Here is a 24,974-nt window from a genome sequence, read left to right as displayed (position 1 = left end):
GATAGGCTTGGCTTTGATCGACTTAGTGAACTTGTCGACTGCTACAAGCAAATGAGCGAAACCACTTCTACCGGTCCTCAGGGGTCCAACCATATCCAACCCCCAAACAGCGAATGGCCAGGTGAGTGGAATAGTCTTCAAGGCTGAAGCAGGCTTGTGAGACATGTTAGAGTAGAACTGGCAGCCCTCACACTTGTCGACTATTTCCTTTGCCATTTCATTTGCATGTGGCCAGTAAAAACCTGCTCGGTATGCTTTGGCCATGATTGTCTGAGAGGACGCATGTTGACCACAGGTCCCCGAGTGGATATCATTGAGAATCATTCAACCTTCCTCTGGGGTAATGCATCGTTGAGCAACTCCGGTCACACTCTGTCTGTACATTCGTCCACCTATCACGGTGAATGCTTTGGATCGACGGACGATCTGACGGGCCTCATCCTCATCCTCAGGAAGTTCTTTTCTGAGTATGTATGCAATATATGGCACCGTCCAATCAGGGGCGATGACCAAAACCTCCATGATCAGGTCGACCACGACTGGAATTTCAACCTCAGTCGAGTCGGTGGAACTCTTTGGTTGCAGGGGCTCTTCCGTGAAAGGATCCTCTTGAACGGACGGAGTGTGGAGATGTTCCAAAAACACATTGCTGGGGATAGACTCGCGCTTGGATCCTATCTTCGCCAGATCATCAACTGCTTGATTCTTGACTCAGGGTATGTGGTGGAGCTCTAACCCCTCGAACTTCTTTTCCAACTTCCTCACTACATTACAATAGCCAGTCATAGCTGGGCTCCTAATATCCCATTCCTTCATCACTTGATTAACCACCAAATTTGAGTCTCCGTAAACCATCAGGCGGTGGACGCCAAGTGAAATGGCCATACGCAACCCGTACAGAAGTGCCTCATATTTAGCCTCATTGTTGGAGGAATCAAAGTGAATTTGGAGAACATAACTAACTTTGTCACCTCGCGGGGATACCGGAACCACCCCAGCACCAGAACCATTCAACATCTTGGACCCATCAAAGAACATAGTCCAATGTTCCGAGTGAATTTGAGCCGGCTGTTGTTGCTCACTCCACTCGGCGAGGAAATCTGCTATTGCTTGGGACTTGTGTAACGCCCCGAGACAGTTGCGCCAGGAGTCTTCGAGTTATTCATTGTTGTTGCCTTGTCATTGGCTTGCGTGTTGCATTTTGCCATGTCATCATGCGCATTGCATCTGCATGTTTTCAAAACTTGCATCCATCCCGGTCTCCCCGTTCCTTCCGTTATCCGTTCTGAACCCAGACACACTCGCACGCGCCCATGGCATGTCCGAAATATTATTTTATAAGTGGCCAGAAAATGTTCTCGGAATGGGATGAAAGTTGGCGTGCGGTGTTGTTATGTTGTCAGTACACCGCCTGCCAAGTTTCATCGCATTCTGAGTCCGTTTGATAGCCCAACCGGATAACTATATCGGCAATAGTAGCCGGTCTATCGTCGGATGTTTTCGGTCTTCGGAAACAGTCGCCGGGCCTCTCTCTCTTCTCTTCTCTCAGCTCGGGCCCTTCTGCACAGCCCACAAGTTCCAACCGACCCCTCGCGTGCGTGTCCGAAACTTCCCTGGACCCGACCCGGGCAGTCGTCATCGTTGGGTCCGGATCATCCCCAAACATCTACAAAACATCACCGTTTTCTTATTTGGATTCCCTAGCCTATTTTTCCTGACCGTCCGATTTTGATCGGAGGGACGAGATAGCCCCTAACCTAACCAACTCGCTATACATATTAGTCTAACCCGAGACCAAATCCCTAATTTCAAGGCATCCTCCTTGCTGCCGCCGCCACTCCTCTTGTCTCCTCCCACTACAAAAAAGACACATCCATGACATTTTGGGTCGAACGAAATTTTTTTCTGTCATACATATGACTCCTCTATGACGATAATTGTGACAAAACCCGGTATCATCATAGATGTGGTGGGTTCCTACTTCTATGACAAAAAATCATGACAGAAAATGGGCTTTTCGTCCTGGGCAGGCCGGAGAAGCAGCTGCATGACATTCTTTGGTCCGTCCATGACGGAAAAAACCGTGGTAGAAGCTAGGGCGAGGAAAATTTCGGGGAGTTCCCGGTTACGGTGGGAGGTCAGGGGCCGAGCGATGCACGTTTCTCTCGTACACGTACGCGTGTGTGTGCGATGCGTTGGCTCTAACTGAACCCGAGCGAGGCGTTGGGCTCTAACTGAACCCGAGCGATTGCACTGCAGGCTACGCATTATTGAACCCGAGCGATCGATCGATGGCTGTTAACTGAACCCGATCGAGCGGTTCCTTCGTTACTGCTACTAACTGAAGCCGATCTATTGGATGAATAGTGAGTGTTGCGAGGGGGGGGGGTTGGATGAACAGTGAGCGGTGGCATTGGCTCTGGATGAACATGACCCCGTGGTGTGGAGGGCTGGATGAACAGTAGACGGTGGAGGGGTGCCCGTGGAGGGGTGGTTGAACAGGACCCCGTTGTGTGGAGGCTGGATGAACAGTAGACGGTGGAGGGGTGGTTGAACAGTAGCCGGTGGAGTAGCGCGCGGTGGAGGCTGGATGAACAGGAGCCCGTGGAGGCTGGAGGAGGTCGACGGTGGAGATGAACAGTATCCCGTGGAGTCCCGTTTTGCGGTACGCCACACCCCTCTTGATGAACAGGACCCCCATTTCGACCGTAGGAGGTCCATTTTGCGGTACGCCGCACCCCTCCCGATGAACAGGACCCCCGTTTCGACAGTAGGAGGACCGTTTCGTCCGTTTTGCGGTACGCCACACCCCTCCCGATCAACAGGACCCCCGTTTTGACCGTAGGAGGTCCGTTTCCTCTGTTTTGCGGTACGCCAGACCCCTCCCGATCAACAGGACCCAATTCCAAACATAGGAGGTCCGTTTCCTCCATTTTGTGGTACGCCAGGCCTCGTTACCATCGCCTGTTCCGTCCAAGCCCTCCCGATGAACACGATCACGCATTCTGTTCTGACCCAGCCGGTTGGCTCCCACGCGTTCCGTTGCCTCCCGATGAACACGATGCATTCCGTTGCCTCCCCATGAACACGACGCATTCCGTTGCCTCCCCATGAACACAACGCATTCCGTTGCCTCCCCATGAACACGACGACGAAGCTATTTCTCCATTCTGACCCAGCCATGTACACGAGCCCTGGCCATACGTATGCGCGAGTAGGCGTCGAGACCCTGCCCGTATGTACACATACGTGGCCGTATTTTCTTTTTTGCACCCTGGCCGCTGTACGTACGTGTACATGCTATGTGCGCACCTCTACTACGACACACACGTGCCTCTACATCAACCAGTATGTACGTATACGTTCACGACCAGAATGACAACGCTACGTATGCTTTGACCAGGTGGGTCCCGACTGTCGGGCACTTCCTTGCCTGTGAAGATGTAGCTGGTGGGTCCCAACAGTCAGGGGGGCAAATCGTTTTGTTTTTTTGCCCGGACACACTTCCTTGCATGCGAAGGTGTAGCTGCTGGGTCCCAGCAGTCAGGGGGGCGAATCGTTTTTTTGCCCAGATGCACTTCCTTGCGTGCGAAGGTGTAGCTGGTGGGTCCAAGCAGTCGGGGGACGAATCGTTTTTTTGTACGCACTTCCTTGCGTGCAAAGATGTAGCTGGTGGGTCCCAGCAGTTAGGGGGGCGAATCGTTTTTTCCCAAACACACTTCCTTGTGTGCGAAGATGTAGCTCGTGGGTCCCAGTAGTCAGGGGGCGAATCATTTTTTTCATGAAATACGGTGGCCTGTCCGGTGGGTCCCCACTATCAGGTGGAGGAATAATTATTTTGCACGTCATAAGGAGGCACTTCCTTGCGGCTGCCGTGGACCCAGCTGTCAGCCTCTCCACGTACAGTCCACGTCCGACGGAAGTTGTTCCTTGATCACGTTGACCACGCCATGCCGAGAGCACCAGGGCAGTGGACGACGGCGAGGCCTGGAAGGGGACGACGCGGAGCCGGGGAAGACGCGGCAGTGGATGCACACGCGGAGAGGAGTACGAGGGTTCACTGGTTCGGCTGCGCTGCCAGCGGTAGGAGTAGTAGGGGTGGTGAGGCCTCTGAGGCAGTACAGCCGGCCACGGGAGGCAGGAGCAGGCGGCACGACCGACGCCGCTTTGGGCGGCTGGAGCAAGAAGACCAGAGGTTGAAGAAGCACGACGGTCGTTGGATGGACATCGTACGGTCACTGCAGCTAGAATCGTTTATATTGACTAAGTTGACAAAGCCCTTTGTACGTCAACTTAGTAGGCCCACAGGTCAGCTTCTGAAACGGTGCGCCCTAGATGTCAGGGGGAGGAATCATTTTTTGGGCGGGTGAAGCTAGAATATCCGAGATTGAAGAAGAAGCACGGCATTCGTTGGATGGACATCCAACGGCAACTGCTGCTAGAACCGTGTGTTGACTATAAGGTTACAAAGCCTTGCATACGCCTCAACTCTGTTTTTTTAGGGGACGCATCAACTTAGTAAGGCCAGAAGTGTGTGGCAGAGAACTTATAGCCCATTTGAGATCTGTAAGAATGTGTAGCCCATTTTTGAATTCTAATGGAATTTACTACAGCCCATTTATAGTTTGTTAAAAGTACAACCCATTTCGACCAACCGTTCAAAACAGAATTCAATAAAATTTCCCACATTTTGATGGGATCCGAAATATTTTTATCCTGAAATTTCTAGTCAGATTAAATACAATTTCAATATAAATTTATATTACGTAAAAATCCAATGAAACATTGCGCTCGCAACAATTAATGAAATTAAAATTTTCAATATCGAAAAATAATATTTTATAAAGTAATCATGTGTTTGGTGCATTTTTTTATAGTTACAGCCCAGTTTTTATAATTACATCCCATGTATTATTTCTTAAAGCCCATTTTCTTGTTAAGCCTAATGCATCCCTCCTAGGAAAGATTTGCAGCCCAGCTGGGCGGAGAATAACAACTTGACCTTGCCTGTGTATTCCTAAAAAAAGTATAGCTGGGTGCTACGTCTTGAGCTTGCGTTGGTTTTCCCCGAAGAGGAAGGGATGATGCAGCAGAGTAGCATAAGTATTCCCCTCAGTTTTTGAGAACCAAGGTATCAATCCAGTAGGAGCCCACGCTCAAGTCCCTCGTACCTGCACAAAGCGATAGCTACTCGCAACCAACGCGATTAGGGGTTGTCAAGCCCTTCACGGTCACTTACGAGAGTGAGATATGATAGATAGAATATTTTTGGTATTTTTGATATAAAGATGCAAAGTAAAAAGTAAAATCAAAGTAAATATAAAAACAATATAAAAGTGATGGAGATTGATATGATGAGAATAGACCCGGGGGCCATAGGTTTCACTAGTGGCTTCTCTCAAGAGCATAAGTATTCTATGGTGGGTGAACAGATTACTGTTGAGCAATTGATAGAATTGAGCATAATTATTAGAATATCTAGGCATGATCATGTATATAGGCATCACATCCGTGACAAGTTGATCGAAACGATTCTGCATCTACTACTATTACTCCACTCATCGACCGCTATCCAGCATGCATCTAGAGTATTAAGTTAAAAACAGAGTAACGCCTTAAGCAAGATGACATGATGTAGAGAGATAAATTCATGCAATATGAAATAAACCCCATCTTGTTATCCTCGATGGCAACGATACAAATACGTGCCTTGCTGCCCCTTCTGTCACTGGGTAAGGACACCGCAAGATCGAACCCAAAGCTAAGCACTTCTCCCATGGCAAGAACTACCAATCTAGTTGGCCAAACCAAACGGATAATTCGAAGAGACTTGCAAAGATAACCAATCATGCATAAAAGAATTCAGAGAAGATTCAAATAGTATTCATAAATAGACTTGATCATAAAGCCACAATTCATCGGTCTCAACAAACACACCGCAAAAACAAGATTACATCGAATAGATCTCCACAAGAGAGGGGGAGAACTTTGTATTGAGATTCAAAGAGAGAGAAGAAGCCATCTAGCTACTAACTATGGACCCGAAGGTCTGAGGTAAACTACTCACACTTCATCGGAGGGGCTAGGATGATGTAGAAGCCCTCCGTGATGACGGCCCTCTTCCGGCGGAGCTCCGGAACAGGCCCCAAGATGGGATCTCATGGATACAGAAAGTTGCGGCGGTGGAATTATGTTTTTGGCTCCTGTTCTGATCATTTGGGGGTACGTGTGTATATATAGGAGGAAGGAGTACATCGGCGGAGCATCGAGGGGCCCACGAGGCAGGGGGGCACGCCCTAGGGGGCGCGCCCCCACCCTCGTGACCACCTCTTTGATCCCTTGCAGTAGGTCCAAGTCTCTTGGACCACGTTCGGTGAGAAAATCACGTTTCCGAAGATTTTATTCCATTTGGACTCTGTTTGATATTCTGTTTATCCGAAACACTGAAATAGGCAAAAAAATAGCAATTCTGGGTTGGGCCTCCGGTTAATAGGTTAGTCCCAAAAATAATATAAAAGTGGAAAATAAAGCCCAATATAGTCCAAAACAGTAGATAATATAGCATGGAGCAATCAAAAATTATAGATACATTGGAGACGTATCACTGGGCTAGCCATTATCAGCTTGAAAAAAATTAATATCTCGGCTGGATATCTGGGCTGGGCTAGACGGGCCACAGCCCACCCAGTTAATACCTGCAGCGATGCTTTCGTTGTTGTTCAGAGGAGAAAAATTAATATCTAGGCTAAACATTGAAAAACTCTGCAGTGTTCACACCTCAAAAACACAAATACTGCTCGAGCTGCTTGGTCCTAGCTGTCGGCCGCTTCTTGTGCAATTCTCTCGTTTATTGACTACTCCCTCCTTTTCGGTTTATAAGGCTCAATTCAAAAATCTCACCAACCAACATAGATGATGAGTGGTGGAATATTTTTTGTAGTTTGCAAAAGCACCCAACTAATGCTCTTGTTTTCCTAAAAAAATTATGTTTATGAATGCATTAATTGCAATGCATGCATGCATAAAGTGCATGCATTGGTCAGTTTTCTCTTAATACTTGCATGCAATGATTTAATGCACCTTGAAGTCTGAACATGTGATGGGGAACAACCAAATTGAGCCTTATAAAATGGAAAAACTAAAATTTTGAGATAAGCCCTATAAACCGGAAAGGAGGGAGTACTACATAGGTTGACAATGGTGTGGGACCGTGATGTCAGGAAACCAGGAGGAAGCAAAATAAATTATAGTTATATATATATATATATATATATATATATATATATATATATATAAAATAAGGAGGCACTTGCGTATGTGAGGCTATGGACCTGGTGGGTCCCCATTGTCATTCTCTCCAAGTAAAGTCATCTCCTCGCCCGCGCGCGCTTTCCGCCCGAAACAGTCAGCACCGCCCGCCCCGCTTCCCGATGCAGGCGATTGCTCCACCATCAAATGACACAAGTGTCGTCCGTCCGTCCATCTGCCCCCCACATTAATGATACGTGGTTGCTGAGGCGGCTACTCCGACACCACACGTCAGTCCCTCCGCCCGCCCACCATTGCTATATAAACTGCTGCGCTGGCCATACCGCAGTCATCCGCATCCGTTCCCTTTCTCATGTCCACACGACTATTGCCCACCATGGCTTCCTCGCGCTCCAGCGCTCTTCGGGATGGGCGAATGACGGACCACAAGGAGATGGCAGCCATTGCTGCCGACCGGCTGGCCGGTAGGCAGCCGGAGGACGACGACGTCCCAATGGAGAACATGGTAGTCGATGATCCGGCGCCAACCCCCTCGTCCGTGCCATCTTCGCCGGTGCATTGGGCCATGAACATCGGCGAGGCCCGTGCCCAATATATGGACAGGGTGAGGCAGATGCGTGAGGAGCAGTTCCGAGAGGCACAAGCCGACGCCGCCTACAACCACCATCTCCTCCAGGAGCACCTATAGGTGGGGGAGCAGATCACCGCGAAGCGGGTGGAGCAGGAGGCGCTGCTCGACTCGTACCGCTCCACCCGCAAGGGCCGCCTCGAGGGCTGGCGGTACCGCATGCAGGTGGCGTAGGCTGCGGCCGCTGCGGGAGTCCTGGATTAGGGTGTCTCCGGACAGCCGGACTGTTAGACTATGTAGATACAAGATTGAAGACTTCGTCTCGTGTTCGGATGGGACTCTACTTGGCGTGGAAGGCAAGCTAGGCAATACATATATGGATATCTCCTCCTTTGTAATTGACCATGTGTAACCCTAACCCTCTCCGGTGTCTATATAAACCGAAGGGTTTTAGTCCGTAGGACAACAATCACAACATACAATCATACCATAGGCTAGCTTCTAGGGTTTAGCCTCTCTGATCTCGTGGTAGATCTACTCTTGTAACACCCATGTCATCAATATTAATCAAACAGGACGTAGGGTTTTCCCTCCATCAAGAGGGCCCGAACCTGGGTAAAACTTCGTGTCCCTTGCCTCCTGTTACCATCCGGCCTAGACACACAGTTCAGGACCCCCTACCCGAGATCCGCCGGTTTTGACACCGACAGGCGGCGAAAGACAGTCTAGAGGCCGGATCCCCGCTGTGCTGGACCCTTCTATCGTTGGAGCAGCTGAGCTGGGGTGGACGCCGGCGCAGCAGGAGCGGGACAAACCACGCAAGGTTTTCTTTGACAACTATCTGTAAGAGAAGTAATTCTATAAGGGCTCATTTGAATTGGAGGATTCCAACAATGCAGGGATAGGAAATAGACAGGAATAGGATAGGAATGCACGTGCAAAATAGAGAATTTAAAAACACAGGATTTCTGCCAATCTGGGTGTTTGATTCACAACAATTGGAAGATCACAGGATGCAAAGAAGCATGGTGAGATTAAGTCAAACCACAAGAAAATGTACGATTATAATGCTATATGCTACTATCTCTTAGTCTTGTGCTTCATGAATAGGAATTTGTAAAGGAGGACAAGTGAAAATTAAAATTCCTACGTTTTTTCTTTCAAGGAGACACTAAAGGAACAAATCCGTGTGCTCAGTGGACAATATATATAACATGTAGAGTAAAAAAGAGATGCAACAAGTGTACAACCTCTTTAGCGAAGCCATGTCGATCTTAGCGTGATTGGGTTGGCCGGTGAGGATGCTCCGGCTGACTTTGCTGTCAGAGGAGGGGAATAAGACCTTAGGCATCTGGAGGTGGAGCCCGAGGTACTGCTCCGCTATGATGGAGGGTTTCGTCGTTGGAGCAGCTCCGGTGAGTTGTGCGACGCCGAGGCTGAAGCAGGACAAGAGAGACAATGAACAATGTTAACCTGAGTGGAATTCTAATAGAATATCCAATACATGACGTAAAATACATAACCACAAAGTTCTATATGTAAAATACATCAGCCGCTCATCTCTGAACTTAACTGTCGAAACTGAACTTAACTGTCGAAACTGAATTTTGCTGTCGAAACTGAATTTTGCTGTCGAAACTGAACGCACTAGCAAGGTGAGGCTACACGTCGGTCAACTGGCTTTTTCATCTCTGGTCAGTCGATTTTGTAGCCGTTGGATACGAAATCAAGGGCCTACGGTTCATCCTCGTATTCAAATTCTTCTGTGATGTATTCGGAGAAGGAACCCGCCTTGCAATGCCGACGACAACTGCGCACCGGACTCATCGTCATTGAAGCCTGATTCAGGGGCTACTGAGGGAGTCCTGGATTTGGGGGTCTCTAGACAGCCAAACTATCTCCATTGGCCGGACTGTTAGACTATGAAGATACAAGATTGAAGACTTCGTCTCGTGTCCGGATGGGACTCTACTTGGCGTGGAAGGCAAGCTAGGCAATACGTATATGGATATCTCCTCCTTTGTAACCGACCTTGTGTAACCCTAACTCTCTCCGGTGTCTATATAAACTGAAGGGTTTTAGTCCGTAGGACAACAATCACAACAAACAATCATATCGTAGGCTAGCTTCTAGGGTTTAGCCTCTCTGATCTCGTGGTAGATCTACTCTTGTAACACCCATATCATCAATATTAATCAAGCAGGACGTAGGGTTTTACCTCCATCAAGAGGACCCGAACCTGGGTAAAACTTCATGTCCCTTGCCTCCTATTACCATCCGGCCTAGACGCACAGTTCGGGACCCCCTACCCGAGATCCACCGGTTTTGACACCGACATTGGTGCTTTCATTGAGAGTTCCTCTGTGTCATCGCCGTTAGGCTTGATGGCTCCTACTATCATCGACAGCGATGCGGTCCAGGGTGAGACTTTTCTCCCCGGACAGATCTTCGTATTCGGCGGCTTTGCACTGCGGGCTAATTCGCTTGGCCATCTGGAGCAGATTGAAAGCTACGCCCCTGGCCATCAGGTCAGATTTGGAAGTTTGAATTACACGGCCAATATCCGTGGGGACTTGATCTTCGACAGATTCGAGCCACAGCCGGGCATGCCACACGGTCGCGATAGGTATGACCTAGCTCTGCCACCGGACGGTACTCCAGAGGCCGCGCCCGCATCAGCTCCGACCCTTAGTTCGAAGCCAACTGCGCCAATCGAGGACGGGTGGTTAGACACCACCTCAGGGGTTGCAGTCTCAACGGCGATCGAGCCGAATACCAGCATAATCCTCTGCACAGCCCGTGACTCCAAGGTGCCGGACTCTCTTCCGGACCCCGAACCATCCGCGCCCCTACCAATCGAATCCGAGTGGGCACCGATCATGGAATTCACCACCGCGGATATCTTTCAGCACTCGCCCTTCGGCGACATTCTGAATTCACTAAGGTCTCTCTCTTTGTCAGGAGAGCCCTGGCCGGATTATGGCCAACAAGATTGGTATGCGGACGACGAAGAAATTCAACGCCCACCCACCACCCACTTTGTAGCCACTGTCGATGATTTAACCGACATGCTCGACTTCGACTCCGAAGACATCGACGGTATGGACGACGATGTAGGAGATGAACATGAACCAGCACCTACAGGGCACTGGACAGCCACCTCGCCGTATGACATATACATGGTGGATACACCCAATGAAGGCAATGGCGACGAGATAACGGAGGATGACCCCTCCAAGAAGCAACCCAAGCGCCGCCGTCAGCAGAGCCGCTCTAAGTCCCACCAAAGCAAAAGTGGTGATACCGGCACAGGAGATAATAACACTCCGGATAGCGTCGAAGACAACAACAATCCCCTCCAGCAAGATTTCGAGCAGGAGGATGAAGGAGCCAGCTCTCCTGAGAGAGCGGCTGGCGGAGAGGAGGAGGATGACAATTACATGCCCCCCTCCGAAGACGAGGCAAGCCTCGGCGACGATGAATTCGCCGTACCAGAGGATCCCGTCGAACAAGAGCGCTTCAAGCGCAGGCTCATGGCCACGGCAAATAGACTGAAGAAAAAGCAGCAGCATGTTCAAGCTGATCAAGATCTGCTAGCTGACAAATGGACTGAAGTCCTCGCGGCCGAGGAATATAAACTCGAGTGTCCCTCCAAGAGTTACTCGAGGCGCAGGTTACTACCCCGACTGGAGGAAGAAGCGTATGATACGGCTGATCGGCCACCTCATGGCTGTGATAGAGAGGCATTCCAGCCAAAACCTCAGCCTCCACCCCAACACCATCCAAATAAAAAGGCATGGGGAGATACGCCAGACCTACGAGACATATTGGAGGACAAAGCAAAGCATGCAAGATCGATCTATGGATCACGAGGGCGCACCACTCTACGAGACGATAAACGTCACGCCGGATACAGTAAAAGCAAATCCGGCCGGGCTGAAAACAGCGGACAGGACCCATTCGAGCTGCGTCTCATATAGCCCAATACAGAGGCTCCGCACACCCCTTATGATTCACAGACAAAGTAATGGAACATCAATTCCCAGAAGGTTTCAAACCTGTAAACATTGAATCATACGACAACACTACAGACCCCACAGTATGGATTGAGGACTTCCTCCTCCACATCCACATGGCCCGCGGTGATGACTTACATGCCATCAAGTACCTCCCACTAAAACTCAAAGGACCAGCGCGACATTGGCTGAATAGCTTGCCAGTGGACTCCATTAGCTTTTGGGAAGATCTGGAAGCCGCATTCCTCGACAACTTTCAGGGCACTTATGTGCGACCACCACACGCCGATGACTTGAGCCACATAATTCAGCAGCTAGAAGAGTCGGCCAGGCAATTCTGGACTCGGTTCCTTACAAAGAAAAATCAAATCGTCGACTGTCCGGATGCGGAGGTCTTGGCGGCTTTCAAGCACAACATCCGAGATGAGTGGCTAGCCCGGCACCTTGCTCAGGAAAAGCCGAAATCTATGGCAGCCCTCACGACGCTCATGACCCGCTTTTGTGCGGGAGAAGATAGCTGGTTGGCTCGCAGTAATAACATATCAAAGAACCATGGTACGTCAGATGCCAAGGACGACAATAGCAGGTCACGTCGCAACAAGCATAAGCGCCACATTAACAGCGAAAGTACTGAGGATACGGCAGTCAATGCCGGATTCAAAGGCTCTAAACCCGGTCAGCGGAAAAAGCCATTCAAACAAAGTACGCCGGGTCCATCCAGCTTGGACCGTATACTCGATCACTCGTGTCAAATACACGGCACCCCAGACAAGCCAGCCAATCACACCAACAGGGATTGTTGGGTGTTCAAGCAGGCCAGCAAGTTAATTGCCGAAAACAAGGACAAGGGGCCACATAGCGATGACGAGGAAGAACCCCGGCAGCCGCACACTGGAGGACAGAAGAGGTTTCCCCCGCAAGTGCGGACGGTGAACATGATATACGCAACCCACATCCCCAAGAGGGAGCGGAAGCGTGCGCTCAGGGACGTATATGCGTTGGAGCCAGTCGCCCCAAAGTTCAACCCTTGGTCCTCATGTTCGATCACTTTCGATCACAGGGACCACCCCACTAGTATCCGTCATGGAGGATTCGCCGCACTGGTCCTAGACCCAATCATCGACGGATTTCACCTCACTCGAGTCCTTATGGACGGCGGTAGCAGCCTGAACCTGCTTTATCAGGACACAGTGCGCAAAATGGGTATAGACCCCTCAAGGATCAAACCCACAAAGACGACCTTTAAGGGCGTCACAGGCTCAATTACACTGGAAGTGGTCTTCGGATCCCCGGATAACTTCCGAAGTGAAGAGTTAATCTTCGATATAGTCCCGTTCCGCAGTGGTTATCACGCGCTGCTCGGACGAACCGTATTCGCTAGATTCAATGCGGTACCACATTATGCATACCTGAAGCTCAAGATGCCAGGACCTCATGGAGTTATGACAGTCAATGGAAACACAGCATGCTCTCTCTGAACAGAGGAGCACACCGCGGCCCTTGCAGCAGAAGCGCAAAGCAGCCTCTCAAGGCAATCTACCAGTTCGGCATTTCAAAGCCTGGACAGCTTCAAGCGCGCTCGGGGCAATCGGCAAATAGACCGCCTGGCACGATCTGAGCTCGCGTAGCAATACGGCGGCCACCCCAATCCCAGCCCAACGGCGTTGTTCGTGCCGCGTGTACATAATTACGCATTAAAAATACCATGGGCACAGGTGGGGAGAGGGGGGCACAACTACGACACACCCCAAAACGCGGCCTAAACCGCACCAGGGGCTTCTCGTTTGGTTATTTTTCTTTTTCTTTCAGGACTTCAATCTCTGGAAACACTGTCCGGTAGCTCTATTGCCGAACACATGATACAGCAAGCAAGGAGGCTGACAACTACGGAATTCCCAGGTGGATTACAGATTTCATATAATTCCTCAGCTCGCCCTTGGGAGGGACATAGTCCTACTCTTTTGCTTATTGCACTATCTGTATCACCTTGCTTTAATGCAATTTTTTAATATACAATACATGACATTACGACTATTATCGCATTTTTGTTATATATAGACATATCTATGTGTTGACTAATGATGCCTAGCAACCGTACACTCTGGTACGGCCAATGCACCAGGGGCTTACGTAGCCACAATATGGTGAGAAAAGTCCGAACACTTTCACAAGTGCGACACCCCAAACTTATAGCATTATATGCATCAGCTCCGAATCATGTCTTTGGTCAAATGTTGGGTTTGCCCGGCTCCTATGTTTTGGTACCTTACGTTTCGCTCTATCGGCTAAGGTAGCGCTAGGAGAACTACTATGATTGTGCCCCGGTTCTACCGGGCCGAGCACCTCAGTAGAGAAAGCTAAAACTGACTATCATGATAAGGCGAGAGACTGGTCGCTGTTCGGCGAGGTTTTTCGAGTCCCTAAAGACTTATGCCGCTTAGGGAGAGGGGCCAGCTCCGTCCGGCTTACAGGCGTGTATCGCGCCCCGAATTCGGCCTTCCGAATACCAGGGGTTTCGCCAAAATTTTAAATTATAGAATTCTATGGCTAAGTGAGAGTGATAAAGCATTATTAGTCCGGTTGCCTTGTTCGTTGTGATGAGCACCTACCTCGAAGGACCCAAACATGGGAACAAGAGTGCTCAGGTTTATCCCGAACACCCTGGCACTCGTGGCATGGGGGCAGCAGCCGAGGACTAGCCATCTCTCAGATTGGATAAACAACCAAACAGAAGGTAATATTTTAAATTCACACAAGCGTTGCATAGCGAATACGATACAAGTTTTCATACATACAGGACAAAACGAGCAAGTCTCATTCAAATATTACATTTTGTGAATACTCATCCGCGATAAGACGGGCGTTCGGCAGAACACCCTCGTAGTACATCTCGGGGTGGCGGTGCTCCTTGCCCTTCGGTGGCCCCTCCTTGATCAGCTTCACGGCATCTAGCTTGACCCACTGCATTTTCACACGGGCGAAGGCCCGGCGTGCACCTTCAATGCAGACGGATCGCTTGACGACCTCCAGCCGTGGGCAGGCATCCACAAGCCGCCTCACCAGGCCAAAGAAGCTGTTCGGAAGGGCATCGCTAGGCCACAACCGGACTATGAAGCCCTTCATGGCCTGATCGGCCGCCTTATGTAGCTCGACCATCTGCTTCAGCTGGTCGCTCATCGGCACCGGATGTTCGGCCTCAGCATATTGAGACCAGAATAGCTTCTTCGTCGAGCTACCGTCCCAGCCTGGTAAAATTGTGCGGCATCGGACACACTGCAGGCAAATCTGCGAATGCTCCTGAAGAGCTCCGGATCCGGGTAAGTAATCGATAAATTACTTTTACATGCTTGCTTTGCATATAGAAAGCCTTACCCGCTGCTATCTTCTTTATCGCATCGATCTCCTGAAGGGCCTTCTGGGCCTCGGCCTTGGCACTCTTTGCGCTCTCACGGGCCGCGGCAAGCTCAGACTCTCGCGTCTTCAAGTCAAGCTCCAACGCCTCGTGCTTCGTCACGAGAGCCTGGAGCTATTGCTGCACCTCACCCACCCGAGCCTCGTGCCTCTCTCACTCGGTGCACTCCTGGGCTGCCTTTTCTTAGGCCTGGGACAGCGCTTGCTTCAGGGTCGCCACCTTGGTCGTGGCCCCTGGCAAACATACAATGATCCTGTCATTTAGCAATCTCGTCCTTTTTCTCATCTACAGACGGGGTATTACTTACACTTGTTCTCCTCGAGCTGCCTCTTAGCCAGGCCGAGCTCTTTCTGGGGCCCCTTGAGGGCCTCCTTCAGTACGGCTACCTCCGTAGTTAGTGCGACGGACGCCAGCAGCGAAGCCTGCATATGCATATTGACATACTTGTATTAGACTCCTGCGATATTATTTGATCCTCTGTTCGGCTTTTCTTTGTGAACACCGAACAAAGCATCAGGGGCTATTGTCTATGCGGTAATACTTCTACTACATTTTAAAACACTTACCTCAAAGCCTGTTAGAAGGCTAGTACCGGCTTCAGTCAATCCTCTCTTGGTGGACTAAACCTTCTGGATCACCGCACTCATGATAGTGCGGTGCTCCTCCTTGATGGCACCTTTGTGGATACCATAAAGGGGTGGCAATCGGGGTGGTTCTATATCACCAAGCCGCGCTACCCCGCATGGGTAGCGGCCCCCGAGTTCCGATCCAGCATCCCCATGTGTCTCACCTCCTAGAAAGAGAAGGGCCTGTCCTGGGGTAATTCAAAAGTGCTGACCGGACTCCAGTCATGTATTCAAAACATGGTGGACAAGAAGCTCAAGCTCGTCAACATAGTCCAGGTTATGCTCGTCCGTCGGATACTCCCGTGCCAACAACGGGAGTTTACCTTGTGGGAGTTCAATCCGGCGCAGCACCGAACTCTGAACAGGCTCTTCGATACGACTCATGAAGATGCCTGGAGGGTGCTGTTCAAGAGCGTCGAGGTCCATCCCCCCATTACTGAGGATCGCAGATTCAGCGCAAAGCGCCACGCCAGTGCGGTAAGTTGTTTTATCTTTTATAGGATACTTGTTTTCTATATAGATTGACTCTATGCGGGATCTAAACTCCCGTAATTTTGATAGGACTGGCAGAAGATGGCCGGACAGATCGACTGTCCGGCTCCCTTGCCCGAAGGCCCCGCAGACGCTCTTCTGACAAAGATGCTGACTCCGGCCCCTTATAAGGTGCCGGAGAAGACCAAGAAGGCCAAGGGAGCTCGAAAGAGTTCCCGACGCCAGGCGTCGTCGGACTCACCGTCCGATGACTCTACGGCGCACTCTTCCCCCGAAGCCGCTCACTACCTTCGGCTTGACATTGAAGGTCTTCAGCCATAAGCCGAAGTGGGGCTTGATGCGGAGGAAGGCCTCGCACATGACGATAAACGCCGAGATGTTGAGGATGAAGTTCGGCGCCATATCGTGGAAATCCAGGCCATAATAGAACATGAGCCCCCGGACAAAGGGATGGAGAGGGAATCCCAGTCCGTGGAGGAAATGGGTGAGGAATAGCACCCTCTCATGGGGCTCGGGGGTGGGGATGAGCTGTCCCTCATCTGGGAGCCGGTGCGCGATGTCGTCGGGCAGGTATCCGGCTCTCCTCAGTTCCTTGAAATCTCCCTCCGTGACGGAGGAGACCATCCACTTGCCTCCCGCTCCGGACATGGTTGGAGAAGGTTGAGATGGAAGTGAGGACTTGGGTGCTAGAGCTCGAGTGTGCGGGAGCGGATGAGCAGAGGAGGAAGAAGGCGTGGATAGAAAGGTGAATCCTTATCCCTTTATATGGGCGGACAAAATTAAACGTCCCCACTTGCCTGGTAAAACTCACTTATCCCCCAAGCGCCGCGATTGATGGCGCGGTTGGGTTACCCACACCCGTATTGATGAGAATCCCGTAATAAGGGGACACGATCTCTGCTTTGACAAGACGTGTCGAAAAACTGCCTCACGTTATGTGCGGGGCTGCTTAAAAGAAACGGTTCGAATAATCACCGGGCCATGACGTAACGTCATGTTGCCAAAACAAGCTAGCGGATTAGATCTGCAAAAACATTATTCTCTCTATGGTGAAATGTGGAACTTATTTTGCAGGATCTGCAAAAACTCTTTTGTGATGTATTCGGAGAAGGAACCCTCCTTGCAATGCCGAAGACAACTGCGCGCCGGACTTACCGTCATTGAAGCCTTTTTCAGGGGCTACTGAGGGAGTCCTGGATTAGGGGGTCTCCGGACAGTCGGACTATCTCCATTGCCCGGACTGTTAGACTATGAAGATACAAGATTGAAGACTTCGTCTCGTGTCCGGATGGGACTCTACTTGGCGTGGAAGGCAAGCTAGGCAATACGTATATGGATATCTCCTCCTTTGTAACCGACCTTGTGTAACCCTAACCCTCTTCGGTGTCTATATAAACCAAAGGGTTTTAGTCCGTAGGACAACAATCACAACATACAATCATACCGTAGGCTAGCTTCTAGGGTTTAGCCTCTCTGATCTCGTGGTAGATCTACTCTTGTAACACCCATATCATCAATATTAATCAAGGAGGACATAGGGTTTTACCTCCATCAAGAGGGCCCGAACCTGGGTAAAACTTCGTGTCCCTTGCCTCCTGTTACCATCCGGCCTAGACGCACAGTTCGGGACCCCCTACCTGAGATCCGCCGGTTTTGACACCGACATCCGCCTACAAAGAGGCTAGAAAAGAGGGCGATGAAGCGGGCTAGGCACTCTTTGGCGAGACCGAGGACAAGGCAGAGGACAATGCCGGCTCCTACGAGTCCCCGCTCTACTGGAGTCGACGAGGCCCTGCTCCGCCGAGGCATAGGACACCGCCGGCTCCGCCGAGGCCCCGCCTCACCAACAACGAGGCAGAGGACACCGCCGGCTCCGCCGAGGCCCCGCCTCGCCAACAAAGAGGCAGAGGACATCGCCGGCTCAGCCAAGGCCCCACCCTGCCGGCAATGAGATAGAGGACATCGCCGGCTCCGCCGAGGCCCCGCCCCGCTGCCAACAAGTCCATGCCACACAGAAAACGAGGAAGAGTAGAACACGGTAGGTCGCCGCCACTCGGGTCCAAGTAAGGCCACCGCTGCTACCCTTTGGCTGAAGCCAAGCTAGGCGGGTTGACCATTGACGGCCGGTTAGCTTCTTGGCGGCGACGTGGAGTCGGAGAGCTGCGCTGGAGAAGAACGCTGCTTCTACTTAACTACTGGTGCAGTTGGCTAACTGACACGTGGGCCCAACAGGCCACATGTCAGTTACACAACTGCACCTGCAGTTAAGTCACTGAAGCTTCTGTTCGGCTCAGGGGGACACAGGTGGGTAGCTTCGGTTAATTAAGTATACCTATAGTGCACCCCTTTTTAGTTGAAGAATGTATGAAATGTAATGAAATCCGACATGTTTATATGAAATCCGACCGTGTATGAATGAATTTATTTCGATTAGTTCGAATTCCTGTATCACTGGCATTGGATGAACATGCAAAACAGTACGTACTAGCATTATTCCCAGGGTGATCACCTCGTTTGCAGCAGTTTCACATGTACTCCCTTCGGTCCTTTCTAGTCTGCATACAAGTTTTGTCTGCAGTCAAAGTATGTCTACTTTGACCAATCTTATACAAAAAAGTATGCACTTCCACAATGTGCGAAGTAAAAAGGAACATAAGGAGTACAAAGAGTTTGAGCAGATTTTTAGCGTTTCTGTACATTGCAATCAAACACACATGCCTGGCAATTCATAGAGAACATTCAAAACAATCGATGATTATGCATCTCAGCGACTCACATGTCAGAGGCAATATTTACTTCACAACTAAAGAATAAAGAAAAAAATGATCGACGCTGCTGACAGCAAAGGGCGTCCCATTCGAAAATATCAAACACATGTCTTGCTAAAATCAATGAGCAAAATTTTACAAGGTTGTCCCATTCCAAAATATCAAATGCCTACGATTGTGGAATGGGCATGGTTTGCCATAAGTTCGGACATTGACATGGCACCTCGTGCTAAATAAACCAGCTGTTCTTTTTGTGCAGTTCCACCAAAATCAACCAAATTCGCGCGTAGCTTGTATGATTTCGCCCTTATATGTTGCAACGCCTTGAACTTATCGGCACCTCCTTTCTTGTGGTGGAAATGAATGATTCGATGTATTCATGAACATTTTGTGCAGTTCCCATTGAAATCAAGCTGAGCACCCCTATTTGCACAAATACAAAAAAGTGATTAGTATAAAGCAAACTGTACTATGAATACATACATGGTCCATGTAGAGCACACATTTAGAAAAATAGAACTCATCAGAAAGAATCCTAGAACAACATTGTACTCGCGCATCACAGCAAAAAAATGGAGATTTGTCAGTCCTTCTGAGCTAAAGTTAGTTTGGTCTTGTGGGGAGTAATGTAACCATCCTTCAACTGCTCCTTCCGATGAGAAGATAGACAGGGCTTGTTCATCCTGGCATAATCGGAACTAGTCACTTCACGTACTCCATATTCTTCTTCAGAGGAAGATGATCCTGTTGTGCAAAGACAAGAGGACTACTAAATGCTAGCATCCCTGTTTGCTCGAAAAAAAGGAAAGGAAATATTTAAAACAACACAGATGAAGCACTTCTCAAGGACAATACCACTTTTTCATGAGAGTATCTAAACAGTAGCACAACACCAATAGAGATGACAAAGCTCAATCATATGGATGAAATCAGTGGGCGAGTACCAACCTTTGTCAGGAGGCTTATTGTGTAGAGCATACAGATGAAGCACTTCTCCGGAACCATCTATTGCTATCTAGGGTGGTGGCCATGCTTACTATATACTCCTTGATTAGTTTAATGTTTCCAACATCTTCTTGTGCAGTTCCACTAAAATATATGGTATCTTCAAAGAAGATCCCTGTTTGCACAAGTAGAGATAATTACATATTACATTAAGAGTGGAATCAAATCAGTGGCAAAACAATTGCTCGTTCCAGCCATAGCAATAAATTAAGATGCAAAACTATATCATTACTTGTGTCATCACAGTTCCAATGCTTCATTACAACACCGGGAGTTGATTTTTGTTTTTCTTCCGCTTGTTCTTCCCCTTCATCACTTGGTTCAATAACAGACAAGCTTTGCCTTCAATGTAAGATTTGGCATGTCAATTAGGGAGCACAAGTATAGTACTAAACTTAATTTTCTTATGAAAGTGGCAAAATACAGGCCAGCAGTTGTGAAATATCCCTATCTTACCTCAATGAGATATTACGGTGCACATACAGATTGGAAGTCTTGTCTTCATTTGTGCAGTTCACTAAAATCAAGCAACATTATCATACAAGTAGCACAACATATGAAAGCACACTGCAGAATCATGTGAAAGAAGGCTAGTACTGACCTCTCATGATGCGGAATTCAAACAACTCACAAGAAGAAGATCTGAACCAAATTTGCCTTAACGGATAGGAAGTAAGATCTCCTCTTGTGCAGTTCCACTAAGATCAAGCAATCAAGCCGGTGTGACATTTTGGTTGAACTGCACAAAACACTCTTAAAACAAAAGTGTTTTGTGCAGTGCAACAAAAGGTCACAATGGCAACGAGGTGAACTAGATAACCCTGTTTACATAGAGGTGCAAAGGAAACAATTAGTGGTCAATAACGGTGGATGACACAAAAGCCAACAAAAAGCATCTACCTTATCTAAATGGGAAAGAAAGCAATACAGTAGCATTTCTCAAATGGTGGCATTGATTAATATTAACATAGAGATTATATTAACAATAAAATTCATTAAACATGTAATTTGCTTTTAACTATGGCATTGCATCAATTTTCCAGTGGCATTATTAGAGGGTGTTTGTTTACGGGGACATTTTGGTGTAGGGACTAAAAAAACTCCGTGTCAGTCCCATCTAAACCAAACAGGAGGGACTTTTAGGGACTAAAAGTGGGCATTTGGAACTAAAGAAAGAAGACCCCGAGGGAGTCTTTTTGGGAGTTTTTCCAACAGTTGCCCCTGCCACGCATCACACCTTGTCTCTATTAGTTCATTACTAGGGGTAACATGGTCTTTTAGCATGTCATTTAATAACCTCTAGTCCATGTTTAGTCCCTGGAACCAAGCAGGTAGGGACTAGGGAGTTTTTAACCAAACAGGGCCTTAGATTAACAACAACTTATGAGTTGCACGGGACAGTGGATGCACCAGCACCATGTGCATCTACCGATGTACTGTGGTCATGCATAGTCTGTTGCAACAAAGAACAAACAACCAAGGAGCATATTTGTGTTGGTCCCAGTTTTGTTATCTTTAGACACCTTTCCCTATGTGAGCATAGCAAATCTAGTCCTGCTCAAACTCTACAGCCTTGTCCCTTCCTTTCCTTTTTGAACTAGTACTTTTGCCCCTTCCTTTCCTCTTTGAACCACGTCCTAGATTTATGCAATACAACTTTCCCCCACTCCTTTCCTCTTTGAACCACGTCCTAGATTCATGCTATACAACTTTCCCCCTTCATTTCCTCTTTGAATCACGTCCTAGATTCATGCTATATACAACTTTTCCCACTACTTTCCCCCACTCCTTTCCTCTTTGAACCACGTCCTAGATTCATGGTATACATGCATCTAGAGCAATGCATGTGGAGTAAGTAAATTATACCTTAAAGTTCTTGGGGTGTGGTTCAGTGGGCGACGAGACGATGACAAAGAAGAAGGCGTCGGAGGCCCTCCCGCGCCGCCGCTGGGTGGAAAGTGAACAACTACGCCGGTAGTCCCTTGCCAATGGTGACATCGTTAAGCCTCCTTCCCTTCCCAGTGGACGGATCCTGCCGGCTCTTTGAGCAGCAGTGAGGGGAGAGAGAGGCCAACGAAGTCTTTATTAGATCTGGAGAGGGCGAGAGAGTGTGAAGATAGCAACTACAAGCACTGAGGCTCCAGCGGGAGAGGGCAAGAGAGTGTGAAGATAGCAACTACAAGCTCTGAGGCTCTAGTGTGTATATATATACTAGAGAGAGAGAGTGTGTGAAGCGTGCAAACCCTAGAAAACATTTTGACCAGTCAAAGAATCCTCCTGGCACAAATTATGCTCAAGTGTAGTTATCGAACCCGAGACCTCAAGTTTGATGAGTGAACGGGCTAACCAGCTACAGAACGCTCCCGTTATGTTCAACGAGAGGGAAATAACCTTTTATACATTCCTGCATTCGTGTGACAAGCATGCCGTGTTTTTTTGTGTGTGTGGGAGTCATTGGGATTTCAATCATAATCGTGTCATCTGGCTTTGGTGGTAAGACTATCCACAGTGGTCCAGAAATAATGCAGCCTTAGTCACCTTACCTCTCTCCACGTAGTACGTTGGGTCCCACCAGTCAGAGGGTGAAACTAACAAATTAATAAGAAAAATTAAAAGCGCCAGCGGTGTTTCTTACCTCACACATCTCGCTACTGCTCGGGAGCACTATCCAATTGATCCCTCTGTTCGCTCACGTACTATTATAAGTGAATCCTTATTATAACATGCACACAAAATTTGGGCACTTGTATTCGACTTAAGTCAGTGTGCCACCGTATCTCATATACTTACTACTCCCTCCGTCTAGGTGTAATAAGTCACGTTAGAAGGTGCAACGGGACCAAGGTGCGTGTGTGTGTGTGTGTGCGCGCGCGCATGCGCTCACGTGCGCGCGCGCGCGTGTGTGTGTGTCTAACAACATGTGTGTGTTAGAGAGAGCGACAGATCGACCTACTCCTACAGAGAGATGTTGTGTAGTGTACGATTTTAGCCGCGAGAGTCGGTGCATCCTCTCGTTTCCGGGCGTGTCCGGTAGGGACGCGCGGACAACTACCACGCCCGCTCATGACCAGCCTGGCCCACCCAAAGCCCCTCCATCGCCCGCGCGCGCTTCCCGCCCGAAACAGTCAGCGCCGCTCCAAAGAATTGGTGCCACATTGATGCCCGGGCAGAGCGGACGCGGCCTCTCACTGGCGCAAGAGTGATGGTTGCTTCGTCTGTCCAACTTACTGCTGGGTCTATGTGATTTGATGGCTCATTGGTCTTTATTACTGAGGTGGTAGGACTGCTGGATGTCCCACGCTTTCGGCGAAACGAGGTACTACTACTAGATTACAATTTTCTCCATTCTTACAGCGGAGGCGTGCAAGAGCAGTGAAAACACGCAGGCTCGGTGTTTACATGGCCCACCTCACACTATCACCGTGCGACACCTAACTCTTTACATAGTACTCCCTCCGTTCCTAAATATTACTAGATGAGTCCCCGCGCGTTGCCGCGGAACAGCGGTATATCTCTCTGCGCAAAATTATCGATTTCATAGAACTAAAAAAACTCTATAACCGCATGACAAATGTGGTAACCAAACTAAATAAACTCCCATCATCATTTAGATCATCCCACGTAAGGAAAAAATATCAGCCAACTCCTACTGCATAATGGGATTATATTTTTCTTTTTGACATGTTAATGGGACTTAAAAGCTCACTTACATGCATGCTACCGGTGCATGCTTGCATGCAGACATGTTGATGCGATTTAAAACCCACTCATATGCATGTGCCATGGTATTTCTGCATGCTTGCATGTGGCTTAGTGCGAAGCCTCTCAATGTCTAGATCAGACGGCTATTATGGACTGATTTACTTCATCTAAAGGCTACATCAATTTTGATGATGTGGCTCAAGGAGAGGATAGAGAATTCCTAGTAGTGGGGGCTAGCTATTACTAGTAGATAAGTCTTTGTAGAGATTCCACTACATACGGAACAAAATGAATGAATCTACACTTAAAATGCATCTATATACATCCGCATGTGATTCATGGTGAAATCTCTACAAAGACTTATATTTATGAATGGGGGAGACGACGTACTAAGCAAGCTTCTCATTCTGCGAGTTGACATGACACATCAAAAGTACTCCAGTGTATAGAGCCTTGCCTCTAAGGCAGGCCCCACATGGTTTGTCTCCTTTTTTAACATAACACGTCAAGTCGCAATTTGTTTGTTCACCCGTGGTAGACGATCCTCCCTCCACCAAGTGGACAACCATTACACGTGCCAAATTACCACGTGGGCTGCCTTTTTCGTACAGAAATGAGCTCCACCGTGTACCCGCGCGGGTGTGGTTGGGAAAGAGACAGGAGTACGTGCACCGTGCATGCACCTCTTCTCTTCGTGCACGTCCCCCACCTATGTGGGTGTGTGTGAGAGATACAAACCACGTTCGTGAGTGTTTTTTGTTATGGTGTGGGGGGTGGGGTGGGGGTTGATTTCGTGAATTATTTGTGGGCATATGTGTCGATGACATCTCAAACAAAATTTTGCATGCAATGTATGTGAAATGGAGGCCTATCCATATCATACATAGAGGGTCGGGCAATCCACAAGAAGAGAGGGAGGGGTCATAGCTATCGATAGAGTCGAAGAGAGGATCAAGTGGGTGGGTGCGAGATCGATGAAGAGAGCCATCGAAATTGTGTGTGTGTGTGTGTGCAAGTCAAATATATAGGGCGACTGGCCTACCGGAACGTTAGAGGGCACATGTCAATTTTATGTGTGGCAGGGAGACATGACTAGAGCGCTCGATGTATCGGTGT

Source organism: Triticum dicoccoides, chromosome 7A, assembly GCF_002162155.2.
Source record: "Triticum dicoccoides isolate Atlit2015 ecotype Zavitan chromosome 7A, WEW_v2.0, whole genome shotgun sequence".
Taxonomy (NCBI): domain Eukaryota; kingdom Viridiplantae; phylum Streptophyta; class Magnoliopsida; order Poales; family Poaceae; genus Triticum; species Triticum dicoccoides.
The sequence above is the reverse complement of the archived record's forward strand: the minus strand, read 5'-3'. Positions refer to the sequence as shown.